Source organism: Lolium perenne, chromosome 4 (genome assembly GCF_019359855.2).
Source record: "Lolium perenne isolate Kyuss_39 chromosome 4, Kyuss_2.0, whole genome shotgun sequence".
NCBI lineage: Eukaryota > Viridiplantae > Streptophyta > Magnoliopsida > Poales > Poaceae > Lolium > Lolium perenne.
In genome coordinates this window covers 125,452,749-125,467,306 of record NC_067247.2, presented here as the reverse complement: position 1 = coordinate 125,467,306, position 14,558 = coordinate 125,452,749, and positions in this window count along the sequence as shown.

Sequence of the window (14,558 nt, the reverse complement as noted above, 5' to 3'; positions counted from 1 at the left end):
GTAGGTGTAGACTAGTTGTGGATTGTGTTCGTAGTCTGTAGGGGCGTGATTGGTTCCGAATCTGTCAAGAAAAACAACAAAAACAAAACGTAATTTTTTTGACCACCTAGACATGTCAGTAGTTTTTTTCAAGTTTGTGCTTATAGAGGATCAAAATTTGAAACTAAAAAATAATATGAGTGCAATCTTCTTTATTTTGGTGAACAGTGTTCTGCAAAAAACTGTATCTCCATATATTGCAAAAACTTGTATGCATCGATCTGTTGCATGTAAAATGCATACATGAACGTTGTAGTTTGTTGACACATATTCCCACCTATTTAACATATATTATGTTATATTCATATTTTATATTGATTTTTGGGTATTTACCAATGATCTTCTTTATTTTGGTTATAACTCCACGGGACAGAAAAATCATGTTTTGTGTATTTTTAACTTTCAGGGACCTAAATGAAGTCAAATTGAGCTAAGATTCTGAGGATATCAATATTTCATCAAGAGAAGCATCTGAAGCACTTGGATCTCACGAGATGGGTCAGGAGGGCCAAAAGAGCCCTGGTGGCGCGCCGAGTAAGGGTGGGCGCGCCACTCCTGCTCTTTCCCTCCTCGGTCGTCCGATTCGCTTGATTCTTTCGCCCACGGACTCCGTTTTACCTAAAAACCTCTATATAAAGGACTTCACGAGGCTTCCTTGAGAGGGGGTGGCACCGCAGAACTAGCAAAGATTGGAGGGAGAAACTCTGCCAGAGCTGCCACCTGAGGGATCTCCACCTTCTCCAACGTCGCTAGTAGGAAAACCCTTATAGGCAAAAGCTTAGTTCTGTGGCGCACCACAAAATATGCGCCACAGAAACTTTTTTTGTGGCGCACCAGGCAAGGTGCGCCACAAAAATAGCTTAATTTTGTGGCGCACCAAAGAACCCTGCGCCACAAAAACTTGGTGGGCCCCACCAGCTGACACCCCCAATCATTGGTTTTACTATTTCTATGGCGCATGTACCGCAGTGCGCCACAAAAATAAGATATTCTGTGGCGCACGGCCACGGTGCGCCACAAAAATAAGCTATTCTGTGGCGCACAGCCACGGTGCGCCACAAAAATAAGCTATTCTGTGGCGCAGCTTGGCTCGTGCGCCACAGAAATAAGGTATTCTGTGGCGCATTTGTTCAGGTGCGCCACAGAATTAGCGAACCAGATCTACAAAAGTGAGCCAACCTCCCACCTACCACACTACACAAGTCATTCTTCTTCCTCCATCTAGCTCGTCCCCCCCTTCTCTCTCATACCATTTTGACTCTACTTTTCATTTGCTTGGGTATTTATTGCACTTACTTTGGTTGATACTTAATTGGAGTTGAGGAGAAGGCTCTCCATACTCTCTCCTCCTCTCGAACTCATCGATCGCGGTCTCGTCTCGGTATCGAATCTAGAAGGTGAGTAGTTGGAGGAGACATACATATGCTTGGAGGAGACATGCATATGCTTGTTGATCTTGTGTGGCCGTCGTGTGTATGGATGCTTGTTGCAGGTGAAGCGCTTGTGTGTGTCGGTGTGGTGCATGGATGTTTGCCGAAATGTTGATTCATTTCCGTTTCGGCAAGTTTTGCACTACCCATATGTCCTACTTTGAGGAGAGGTCATGCCGAATTTTTCCGCTCCATGTAATACCTTGAGGAGAGGTACGGCCCATGCATGTGTGTGCATTTGGTGCGGTTCTAATTTCCTGTTCTATGTATACCATTTGCAGGCAAGCATGGTCCTCTCGATGAGTTCCGCTCGAATCTCTAGATACAAGATAGACGCGAAGGAGGACATGATTCGGAACAATAGGCGCCAGATAAGATGTCCGTGTCGATCATGCAAACTCGAGCGCTGGATCAACCCTGATTCCGGACAACTGGAGGAGCACCTGCTGAGGCGCGGTTTCATGCAAGACAACCAGGCGCGGCCGGCCCCATCAAATGGTGCGCATGAAGACCATGTCGAGCGAGATGACTATCATCATGAAGAAGACTATCATCATGCCGACGGGGACTATCATCATGAAGAAGAAGTCGGCGGAGAAGATCATCATGAAGAAGAAGATGCCGGCGGAGAACATCATCATGATGAAGAAGAAGATTCCGGCGCGACCCCGCTAATTTCGGCCTTGCGGGACTCTCATGTTCAAGATCTTCTCCTCCAGGAGACGAGCAACGATAGAGTTGCAGCTAGAGAGAGAGCCAAGCTGTCGCAAATGGAGAAAGACGGGATGACTCCGATCTTTCCTGGGTGTCGTCCGCAGGATACGCGCTTGCATGTAACGCTTGATTACCTGCAGATGAAGACGCAGAACAAGTGGACCGATTCCAGCTTCAGCAAGAACTTAAAATTCTGGCACGATCGTCTCCCGGAGGGGAACACATTGCCAAGTAGTACCGAGGAGGCCAAGAAAGTCGTGTGTCCCCTTGACCTACCGCACGAAAAATACCACGCCTGCATTAATGATTGTGTGATTTATAGGTGCGAGTACAAGGACAGAACCACATGTCCGGTGTGTGGCCACGGACGGTACAAGGTTGGGAACAAGAAGGTACCTCGAAAGGTGGTATGGTACTTTCCTATCACTCCCCGTCTGCAGCGGTATTTCGTGGACCCTAAGGAAGCAAAGCTCATGCAATGGCACGCGGAAAGGCGGAAGCCCGAAGAAGATCCGGAGATGGGCTATATGCCGACACACCCTTCGTACGCTGAACAGTGGCAAACATTGGACATCGCCTTCCCTAGGTTCGGGCGACGCAAGGAACATCAGGCTGGGTATGAGCACCGATGGACTCAATCCGTTCGGCAACCGCAGTAGCACGCATAGCACCTGGCTTTGTGTTTGTATGGCCTTACAACCTACCCCGTGGCTGTGCACCAAGCAAAGGTACATACACCTGAGTATTCTCATTCGGGGCCGAAACAACCAGGCGTCGACATGCATTTGTATCTCGGGCTGCTGAAAGAGGAGTTAGACACGTTGTGGAAGACGCCACCCCGTACGTGGGACGCCTACACTAGAACTTATTTCGATATGAGAGCCGCGTTGATCACGACGGTCACGGACTATCCTGGTTACGCATATGTATCTCGCCGGGTGGGCCACGGATTCAACGGCTGTGAAGTGCATGGACGATACCCCGCATCTACAACTACCAAGGGATCCCGGGTCCTCGAAAACCGTCTACCCAGGTGCTCGAAGGTGGCTTCGCTTGGATCACCCGTGGAGAAAACGCGGTGATATGTTCAATGGTAAAGATGAGCCCGATGGACCCCCACGCCCGAGGAGCGGCGCAGAAATCGATGATCTTCTGAAAAATTGGAAGGAGTGCCCAGCGCCGGGAAAGAAGCGACCGAAGCCAGAGCCGCTGCTCGGTGTATGGAAAGCGAGGTCTGTTTTCCACGACTTGGAGTACTGGAAGGTCCTCCACACGCCCCACAGCCTCGATGTCATGCACATTACGAAGAACGTTACCGAGAGTCTGCTTGGCACTCTTTGCAACTCAGAAAAGTCCAAGGATGGACCGAAAGCAAGATACGATCTTAAACATTTTGGCATCAGGAAAGATCTTCAAGCCCCCGATACTGACGATGATGATGATGATGATGATCAGACGGAAGGGACTCAACGTCTCCGTAAAAGGGCTAAGAAGAACGCGGTGCAGCTTCCCGCTGCCTGCTTCACAACGAGTCCGGAGGAGCTCGAGCAGTTTTTCAGGTGCCTCCTAGGAGTGAAAGTTCCTCACGGTTACTCGGGGAATATAAGCAGATATCTGGACGTAGCGAAGAAGAGGTTCACCGGGATGAAGTCTCACGATTGCCACGTGCTAATGACGCAGATACTTCCCGTTGCGATCCGAGGCATAATGGACGAGCACGTCCGTGATACGCTGTTTGGCCTATGCAACTTTTTTGACGTTATCACCAGGAAGTCGATCGGCGTGAGGCAGCTCAAGATGCTACAGGATGAGATCGTGGTGATACTATGTGAGCTCGAGATTTACTTCCCGCCTGCATTCTGTGATATATGCGTCCATCTCCTTCTCCATGTCGTTGAAGACATCAAGCAGCTCGGCCCAACGTTCCTCCACAACATGATGCCTTTCGAAAGGCAGAACGGTGTCATGAAAGGATACGTTCGCAATAGGGCCCGTCCAGACGCAAGCATGGCCAAGGGGTTTCTAACCTACGAGTGCATCTCCTTCTGCCAGAATTATCTAAGCACCGAGGACGACGAGGATCATGTTGGTCTACCCCCCAGGACACACCTCGGGAGGCTCGCTGGAGTCGGTCACCGCGAGGGCTACCGCTCAGTCCATGTCGGCATTGAAAATCGACGCGACGACTTTGACAGGGCTCACCGGGTCGCGCTACAACACTTAAAACTGATCGAACCTTTCGTGCAAGAGCACAAAAGCATGGTCGAGCAGAATTACATCGATATGGGCCGGCCGAGGAAGATGGGAGACGTAACCAAAGAGCACAACTCCAGCTTCACGCGTTGGTTCAAGCAAACACAACTGCTTGAAGCACATATAAATACGCCTTCTACCGAAGATGAAAAACTCATATACACCTTATCACAGGGACCCGCGCATAACGTAAGGACCTATCAGGGGTACGACATCAACGGTTACAGATTCTACACCGAGGAGAAGGACAGAAATAGTGAAAATCAAAACTCAGGAGTAACTATGCTGTCATACGCCGATGACGAGACTAATGTCAATGAAAGATTTTTTGGAAGGATCGAGGAGATATGGGAGCTCAATTACTGTGGAGAGACGGTGCCAATGTTTCGTGTGAGATGGGCCAAGAAGGTCGAAAAAGAAGGCCGATATTTCACAACCATGGTTATACCCGATGCAAAATCGAAGAACGCATCCGCGAAAAATGAGCCATGGGTACTCGGTAGCCAAGTTGACCAATGCTTCTTCATCACCGATCCGTCGAGGCCTAGCCGTGTTGTCGTCAGGAGGGGCAAGAGGAGCATCATAGGAATGCAAGGAGACGCCAACGAGGAAGACTTGGACAAGAACGGTGACCCGAAGATTGAGGAGGAATTCGACAGGCACTTCGACATGCCTACTACTAGTAAAGTAAGAAGGAAGACCTCCCTACCCTCTAAAGGTTGTCCGTTCACGCGAAGAAATCTCAAGGTGGCCGGCATAAAGTATTCAACCGCCAACAACCGAAAGGGCAAGAAGATTGCGAAGAGACGCTAGCTAGAGCTCGAAGCCGGGACGAAGAAGATCTTTTTTTGGTCTATCACATGTGTGTGTGAGTGTGTGTTAGACAAGTACATCCATGTGTGTGTGAGAGAAACAAGAACGTACATGTTTGTATGAGACAATTAATTTATAATACTCTACTAATTACTAAATAATGTTGTGTTATTTATTGAAATGTAACTAAAATGTGAAAAAAAGGAAGAAAAATTGTGTGGCAGCCAGGGTTCGAACCTGGGTACTAATGGGCTAACATTGACCTTAACCACTGGGCTAGTGCTAAGTAACTGTCAGTACACAGCAGGAAACCATTTTGTTTTGCTAAGTGCCTAAATTCTGTGGCGCACGCCCCTTTAGGTGCGCCACAGAATTAAGGGATTCTGTGGCGCATGTCAGAGCTGGTGCGCCACAGAATGCTTAATTCTGTGGCGCACATGGAGGGGTGCGCCACAGAATTTAGACACTTGGTGAAATATCGATCGACCCTTTCTTCCCCACACTCACAACAGCAGTTTCCTTCCCCGACAACCCTAGCGCCACTGCAACCACCACCACCGCCAAGCGCCGCCACCTAGCGCTGCTGCCGCCGAGGAGGAGGAGGAGGAGGAGGACGGCCACGCCACCGCCGAGCAGGACGCCCAAGCCCGAGCCGCCACCGCAGATCGAGGAGGAGGACGCGCGAGCCCGAGCCGCCGCCGCAGAGGAGGAGGGAGGAGGACCGCCACGCCGCCACCTAGCGCTGCTGCCGCCGAGGAGGAGGAGGAGGAGGACGGGCACGCCACCGCCGAGCAGGACGCCCAAGCCCGAGCCGCCACCGCAGATCGAGGAGGAGGACGCGCAGCCCGAGCCGCCGCCGCAGAGGAGGAGGACGTACAACGCCATCACCACCGCGCCCTGCCACCGCCGCCGTTCGGTGAGAGTCCCTCTCCCCTCCCCACTCCCTTGTCCCCCTCCCCACTGTCTTGTGCCCGAATTTCGGAGAAGAAGGGCAACATTGGTCAGATTTTGTATTGTCTCATGTTCTTGTTGTTTGCATTGCCATGATCCAAGCCATCCAAGCCATCAAAGAATTGCCATGATCCTAACAGTAGCTAATTTCTTGGTTATGGCATTATATTCTTTCTATGTGATGAAATTCAGGGGCTCCATAGCTAGATGTAGAAAGTTCTTGCTATTTTTTAATTCATTGGTTGCTGTTTTTTTTAATTCATTGCTTGCACTAGAGCTAATTGGTTTTGCAGTAAACAATTAATTGGTCTCTTGTGTTTTGCAGTAAACAATTATACAATTTTAGGACAATTTTAATTAGTTGATAAAGTAGCAGCAGTAGCTAGCAGTAGGTTTATTTAGTTGATATAATTTGGTGATTTAAATTTGCTACTGCTGGGTAATGCTATGCTAGCTATTGGTAGGTAATGCTATGTTAGCAATAGCTCATGCTCATTTTCTAAATTCGAATTGGCAGAGAAATGTAGATACAAATAATTGGTTGATTTAGGTTTTGAATGTAGTTAGTGAATTGGCAGATACAAATTGGTTAGTGAATGTAGTTAGTGAATTGGTTGATTTAGGTTTTGAATGTAGTTAGTGAATGTAGATACAAATTTACTACTGCTAGGTAATGTTTTGAATGTAGATGGTTTTAGTTCACCTTTGGCCACTGATTAAATAGATGGTTTTAGTTCACATATGACCACTAATTAAATACATGATTAAATGCATAGATGGTTGCAGTATATATACAGTATATATATAGTATATATGAACTGTGTTCGTTGAGAAAATGCAGTAGAGCTAATAAAGTTCTTGAAGTTCTCTGAAAAAGAATGAAGTTTGTTTAAATGAAAATTAAAATGAAGCTGCTACTACTCTGTTGATGTACATGGTTCAATAAAATGAACAATGCAGTAGGTTTTTTAATACAATGCAATAGGTTTTTTAATACAAATGAAAAAATGAACAAGCTAATGATGAAATGATACTGCCTAGTTGATTTTGAATGAAATGCTACTGCCTACTATTGAAGTCATTTTTCTAAGTCATTAGCTACTGCCTTGGCTGCACTAAATATGCTAACAGTTGGTTAAAAAGATGCTCCAGGTTTGTTGTAGTGCTCCAGGTGATTGCTCCAGGTTTTGTTTGATGTATTGTAGATTCTCCAGGTTAATTTGTTGTAGATGCTCCAGGTTAATAATATCTGTTGTATTGATGCTCTAGGTTAATAATGCCTCCTGTACTGATGCTCCAGGTTTTGTTTGATGTATTGTAGATGCTTCAGGTTAATTTGTTGTAGTGCTCCAGGTTAAAAAAAATAGGAACTATATGGTGTTGTAGTGCTCCTGGTGTCTGGTTTGTAGTACTCGTGTTAATTTGTTGTAGTGCTCCAGGTTTCTGGTTTGTAGTACTAACTGATATGGTGGATATGGTGGATATATGGTGTATATGGTGGATATATGGTGTATATGGTGGATATTTTTGCAGGGATTTCATTGAGTTGCCCATTTCTCCCGAAGCGTTGATTAACTTCCGTTTCGGTTGAGAAATGGGCACTCCTACGTAGAAAAATAGCAAAGGTCATGCCGAATTTTTTGGTTCACTTTTGTACTAACTTGTTGCCTCTTTTTAATGAAGTGCAAAAATAAACATGTCGGGCAACACTTCTAAGCCCAGGAGCCAGAACGAAGAAGCGAGAGAGGCCAACAAGGACTTCTGGGAGGACTACGAGCAGCCCCGGAAGGCCGCCGCCGAGTCGCCCGACGATGAGGAAGAGGGCCGGGACACTGCCTCCGAGGGAGAGGGCCGGGGGGCCGCCGCCGACACCGGCGACGATGAAGATACCTGGGACGACGCCGCCCAGACCGGTGAAGAGACGACCGGTGAAGAGAACGCGGCCAACCGCACGGAAGGTGATAGCGGCGGCAACCCTCAGGAGGGTAAGAAGAAGAGGACGGCGAGGAGGGCGAGGAGGGATCGGAGGCCGCAAGTGCTCGCCAACGTCACCGATGTTGTCACGGTAGTCTCCCCAAGTGGCCAACCGATGGAGCCTTCGTGGGTTGCCAAAGGGTACGGCATGCAACTAGGGTGCATCGTCCGTGAAACCGTGCCGATCCTAACTCATGACCTCAGAAGCAAGGAGAACGAGGCTATCGTCCAATCCCTCCTCCAGAAGCTTCACCAACGATACACGTTCCCGGAGCCGTTCAATAAGAAGGTGGACTCTTTAGCTCTCACGAAGATGAGCACCGCCTTGAGCAGCTGGAAGAACCGGCTGAAGAAAAAGATCGACGCCGGTGAAAGCTGGGAGAGGATAAGTACCAAAGAACCGTCGCTCTCCTTACAAGACTTTAATGCATTCAAGTCTTACTTAGAGAGTGACGATGTTAAAAAATGGACCGCCTGGGGGAAGAAAATGCGGGATTTGAACTTAGGGACCCACCATTGCGGAAGCGGCGGTTACCGAGGAAAACAGCCCACTTGGGACAAGGAGGATGCCGAGATGGTACGTCTGGGGAAAGAAAACCCCTGGCACAAAATCCAGGATGAACAGGCTAGGAACTTTGTCCGGTCCCGCTACTACTTAGACTGGAAGACGGGGGAATTTATTACGGATCACGAAGACGTGAAGGATTTCGAGAAGTACCTGGTAAGGATAGTTCTATATTATTTCGCTCATCTTATTAGGCAATGAAGCCAAATGGGCTAACCTTAAGTTCCTTTGTCTGAAGGATGAAGAGTTGACGAAGGCTGGCCCGTCGTCCCAGGGGTCGACGGAACCGTGGGACACGCCTTTCAACAGGGCGATGAACAAATACAAGGAGAGGGAGCTAGACAAGCCACCGACGTCGGGTGGCCGTGTGTCCGGCTTTGGCACAAGTATGAAGCTATCCGAGTACTACGGATCGGATGCCAAGACGAGAAAGCTGGAGAGGAGGTCATCGGCAAAGGATAAATCCGAGGTTCAGGAGCTGAAGAAGAAGGTGGAGTCACTAGAGAAGCTGGTGGCCGAAAAGCCTCTGGAGAACACGGAGATGATGAACAAGTTATTGGACGAGAAGATCCGGCAGATCATCCCCCCTGGGTTGATGGAGGGGTTAGCTGCTTGGAATGCGGGAGGTCAAGTGGGGCCGATACATGTGCCCAGCATTAGCGGCAGCAACTCAAGCTTCCACGTGTCGCCGACGGTGCCGCTCCACCCGACGCCGGCGTCGGGGCTCCACCAGACGCCGCCGCAGCTCCAACTGGTCACATCGACGCCCCCAACCGCCGCCCTTGTATCGACAGTAGCCGAGATCGACGCCATCAAGGAGGTAAACTCATTAGTTACTCCTTCGCGTCATCTTCTTTAACTATATATGCCTTTCGTGACTGCCATCTCACGATGCCCAACATGGCGCCCCTGACTCAGGATGAACAATGCATACTTCTGCAAACGGTGGAGCCCGGCGGCGAGTTGGTGGAAGTTGCTAGCGGCTATGTCATGGCTTCCCGCGTTATGCACGGCACTACATTGGCGAAAGACGTGGCGAAGGTCAAGTTGGTAATGGTAGTGCCGGAGTACCGCTACGCCCTCCCCCCCTTTCAACCTCCGGGCACAGACGAAGGCGACGTTTTCCCCCTTGGGGATTGCACCTCATGGCTTATGACATGGCCGAAGAACCAGATTCGTCTGGGGGGGGGTCTTCCGAGTGGTAAGAAAAGCACCGGCGCCACCTCCCCTATCATCCGGCCCAAGATCGCCAGCGCCGACGACACCCTTAAGGAAACGGCGGTCGCCGCCCCCACTACCCTGAAGGAACCGGCGGTCGCCGCCCCCACTACCCTGAAGGAACCGGCGGTCGCCGCCGCCACCCGGAAGGAACCGACGATCGCCGTCACCACCAGACGCCACAAACAGTTGTTGGGAGCGCTACCTCAACGACCGTCTACTAGACACGCGGTACGCCAAGCGGCGGCATCGCAACCGCCACCACCTAAGGTCCAGGACATGGCGCCACTTGATGGCAACGATGTAGATGATGATGATGACATCGATGCCTACATCAACACTGGCGCCTGCAGCCAAGATATGTACATGCCTCCTATGGATGAACAAGCCTTCCGCACACACGGCGATCAACTTACTCGTCCCCCTACAGTCACGAAGCAGCGCCTGGTCTTCACGGGTCTTTCTCAAGACACTCCTCCGGAGGCTGGCAATCCAGCTCAAGTCAAGCTCGCTACCGTTTTCAGCCCTAACACGCTGCGTAAGACGATCATCGGGGAGCCACCCAAATCAACCCCAGCAACCTCAGAAGCACCACCAGCACCCGAAGCACCACCATCAGCACCACAAGCACCCCCAGTAGGTCAGGCGAAGAAGGGAAGGAAGAGAGGACCCAAGAAGGGCGCATCTTCGAGCCAGCCTGCTCCTAAGAGGATCCGGGCCGACGACATGGTACCACCTACCCCGGATGGCTTGCCCCGGTGTCATGAGGCTGGTAAACCTATACTGCCTGCGGACATGGAACACCTCGCAAGTGGACAAATGCTCCCTTTGCAGCACTCTATTCATTATCAAGAGAGCGTCCTTCTTAAAGAAAAGGATCCAAATTACCCGGTGTTCTCGGTCAAGGTGCCGTCCGACCAGAGCTTCGTCAATGAAGACCCCGTGGATATCTTCTTCATAGCGTTCGAGGACGTCTTCAATCTATTTCACTCGAAACGGCTCGACTATAACTTGGTGCGCCTATACGCGATCAATCTTCAGATGAAGATCAACAGAGAGAGACCCCGCCACATCGCGGTAGCGGATCCCTACTACATGCGCGATAGCCAGCTCCAGACGGCTCAAGGACACGGACCAAGGCGGTGCGGTACCTCCGTAACTTCATGCTCATGCACAAAGAGAGCAACACCATTCTTCCGCTGTCTTTCCCGAGTAAGTACACATCCGCTCACGGCCGTCGTAACTTATGCTTTCTTATATATTTCTTCCATTGCCGATCATTTCCAACATTCCATTTCAATTGCATGTGTTGAGCAGGGACAAATACTGCACACTCATCATCCTAGATCCAAAGTGGTCACTAGCCCAGTATTTCGACTCGTCGAGTACGACGACGAAGAAAGACTACACGAGAATAAGGGGTGTTCTCGATGAGGCTATCCTTGGCTACTCCAAAAGTGGAGGCACCTTCGACAAGAATGGGCAATATATCAGGCCGGACACTAAAAGATCGGGTTCAAGCACGTGATCAACTTCCCTTGTATCAAGCAGCCAGTGGCAGCATTAAGGAGGCCTTCTATGTCCTCCATCACCTTAAAGGGTTTGTCGAGGATGCAGAGATGATGTCTCTGCCACCTAGTAAGCGAGACCCCATTAAAATGTCGGGGGAAATCAGTGATGATGATCTTAGAGAAGACTTCCATCGCATCCAAGTAAAGCTCTCGGAAATTATCTTACAAGATGTATCCAACGGATCGGGGCTCTTACACACAGCCAGAGCGTTGCCTAAGAGGGATATCGAAGAACGCCTACATAGGCAGGGTGATGGAAGGACGTGGACGACGAAGGACTTGTACAAGCCGTTCCCGGAGCCGCTCAAGAAGACGTCTCGTTGACCGAGGCCGGTGTGCCTAGCTAGCATTACTTTGAATCGATAGACAATTTGTACCGTGTTGTAAACTAAACTTGCTTAATTTGCTCGAAACGGTGGTCGTCGTTGTTGGACTTCAATTTCTATTGTAGTCGTTATCGTTGAACCATATTACTTATGTGATACCGATGCTATATTTCTTTTAGGTTTATTATTATTTCCTTGCTTTAATTCTTGTGAATATGTATGCATGTGAACCCTCTAACTCTTTCCATTGCGTTATATACTAATATGCCTTGTGTCCATAGAGATGACGTACTACGTCGTGTTCGAGGGGCGGGTTCCAGGAGTGTACGAGGAGTGGGAGGAGTGCAAGAAACAGGTGCACAAGTTCAGCGGCAACTGCTACAAAGGGTACCCGACTAGACACGAGGCGGTTGCCAAGTGGAGGGTGCACCAAGCGAACAAGAGCAAGATGAAGGCCTTCCTTGTGCTCTCGCTCTTGCTCACCATCGTCGCGGCGGTACTCTATTTCATCCTAGTGTAGGCGGCGGCCGGTGTCACTTCGTTTGTATCTAGAGATGATGAGAACTTTCTTAATTTGCATGGATTATGAGTTGTATGGAGCTATATGTATAACTCGATCGGGCTCTAAGTAATGTGATGATGATGTGATGATTATATATGTCCATATTATATCTGTCTATATTATATCAGTATATAACCTGTATACTGTGTATAAAACCAGTATAAAACCTGTATAATACACCAGGGAGCACAAAATCGAGTATACCTGTAGATAGTTCTGTGGCGCACCAAAAAATAATTCTGTGGCGCACCTATTTCTGTGGCGCAGCTATATCACATGCGCCACAGAACTACTTATTTCTGTGGCGCACCGCCCCGAGTGCGCCACAAAAACCTTAATTCTGTGGCGCACGGCCAGATGCGCCACAGAAAGCTTATTTTTGTGGCGAGGTTTCTGTGGCGCACCCTCCATGCGCCACAGAATCGAATTTTCGTGCGCCACTGATGAGGCTTTTCCTACTAGTGGTCTCCACCATCATCACCATGATGAAGAGCGAGTAGTCCACCTCTGTACTATGGGTTTGTGGCAGTAGCTTTATATATTTCTCTTGTTCTTCATAGATGTAGTACCATACGAGCTTCCCAACATGATTATGATCATATATGTAATTTCTATGTGGTGGATCTTTATTCTATGATATTCATATATATATGATACTGGAATCTATTATGTATAAGATCTAATATGGTATTTACCTTTCTTTTGTTGCATCACTAGGGATAAAGTGAATAGATGTGCTATAACTATCATGTCACTAGTAACATATGGATCTTCAATGACGGTATGATACTGACGATTGAGAAATCCGTCCGCGATTGTCTTTTTTCTATGATGATAGGGTGTTTTCGCGTCACAGATGGCGATTTGGGCCGCTCGGCCCGAAAAATTAGTGACGGGCGAGGTCTAAACGTCAGCTATTGTGCATAAATGAGCGTCGCGGGTGGTTGGCGGCCCGAACCGCGGAGTCAGAAGGGAGGGCGTCACAACAACTGGGCTTCGGGCCGGTGGACACACCTGACTCACACTCTGCACGCTCCTGTTCACGTACTTTTCTGTCTGCCCGCACAACAGTCCAAGGCATGCAGCACTGGGACCCATATTTGTAAGGGGAGACAACCACTGTCTGCACACATGTACCTGGACTGCAGCACTCGGGCCCGCATATCAGGTACGAACACGACCCACCTGCGTGGGGCCGCCCATTCCGACAACCTTCGAGCATGCGAAGTGGACCAGAACTGTCAGTACCACCAACATGGGTTCCACATGTCAGTTTCCATGCCAACTTTTTTTGCGCACGTGCCAGCACAAGTGTCTGTCTGCCGTCAATTCTGGATGCATGGCCCCGCATGTTAGAGCTTGCTGGGCCTACATAATACGTCGGGCCTACGTGGGTCCCTGGTTCCATTCCCGTCAGGCCCATATGGAGATGTGACGTGGTCCCGCATGTCAGAGTTTTGGTGGGCCCGCATGTCAGAGATTGGTGGGACCTCGTGTCAGAGCTTGCTGGGCCTACATACTTTGTCGGTCCTACATGGGTCCCACGTGCCATTCCCATCGAGCCCACATGGAGATGTGTCAATTCTGGACACGTGGCCCCGCATGTCAGAACTGAACCACCTGTCGTGTCTCCAAGGTGGATCCCATATGTTAGTTTACACGTCTCGTACAGACTGGGCCAAAATAACTATCCCATCTTGCTGGGCTGAACCTATAAAAGAATCTGGTTTCGAAATTTGAGGATAGAAGACAACAAAGGCCTATTTTGCTAAATTAGTATGGCCTGATTTTGGCCCCTCTAGCCTCCGAGCACCTGATTCTTGGATCCAAATGAACTGCGGCGAAATATGGGCCACCTTTTGATTGGGCCGGTTTGGGATTGTTGTCCGAAGAAAGTGAATGTACTTTTGTGTTCAACGGCCGATAAAGGCCTATCACCTATTACTTGGTATCCGAATGAACTGAGTGTCCTTTTATATATATGCTGCAGATCCTGTGTTTCAAACTTTACTCCAACAATGCACATAACAAACATTTCCCATAATAAATGTTTCAATTATGAAACTACTGGCCAACACATTCGTCTACAACTATCGAGAAAAGACACATCGCAACTACAATGAGCCCTTCCATCACGTACGA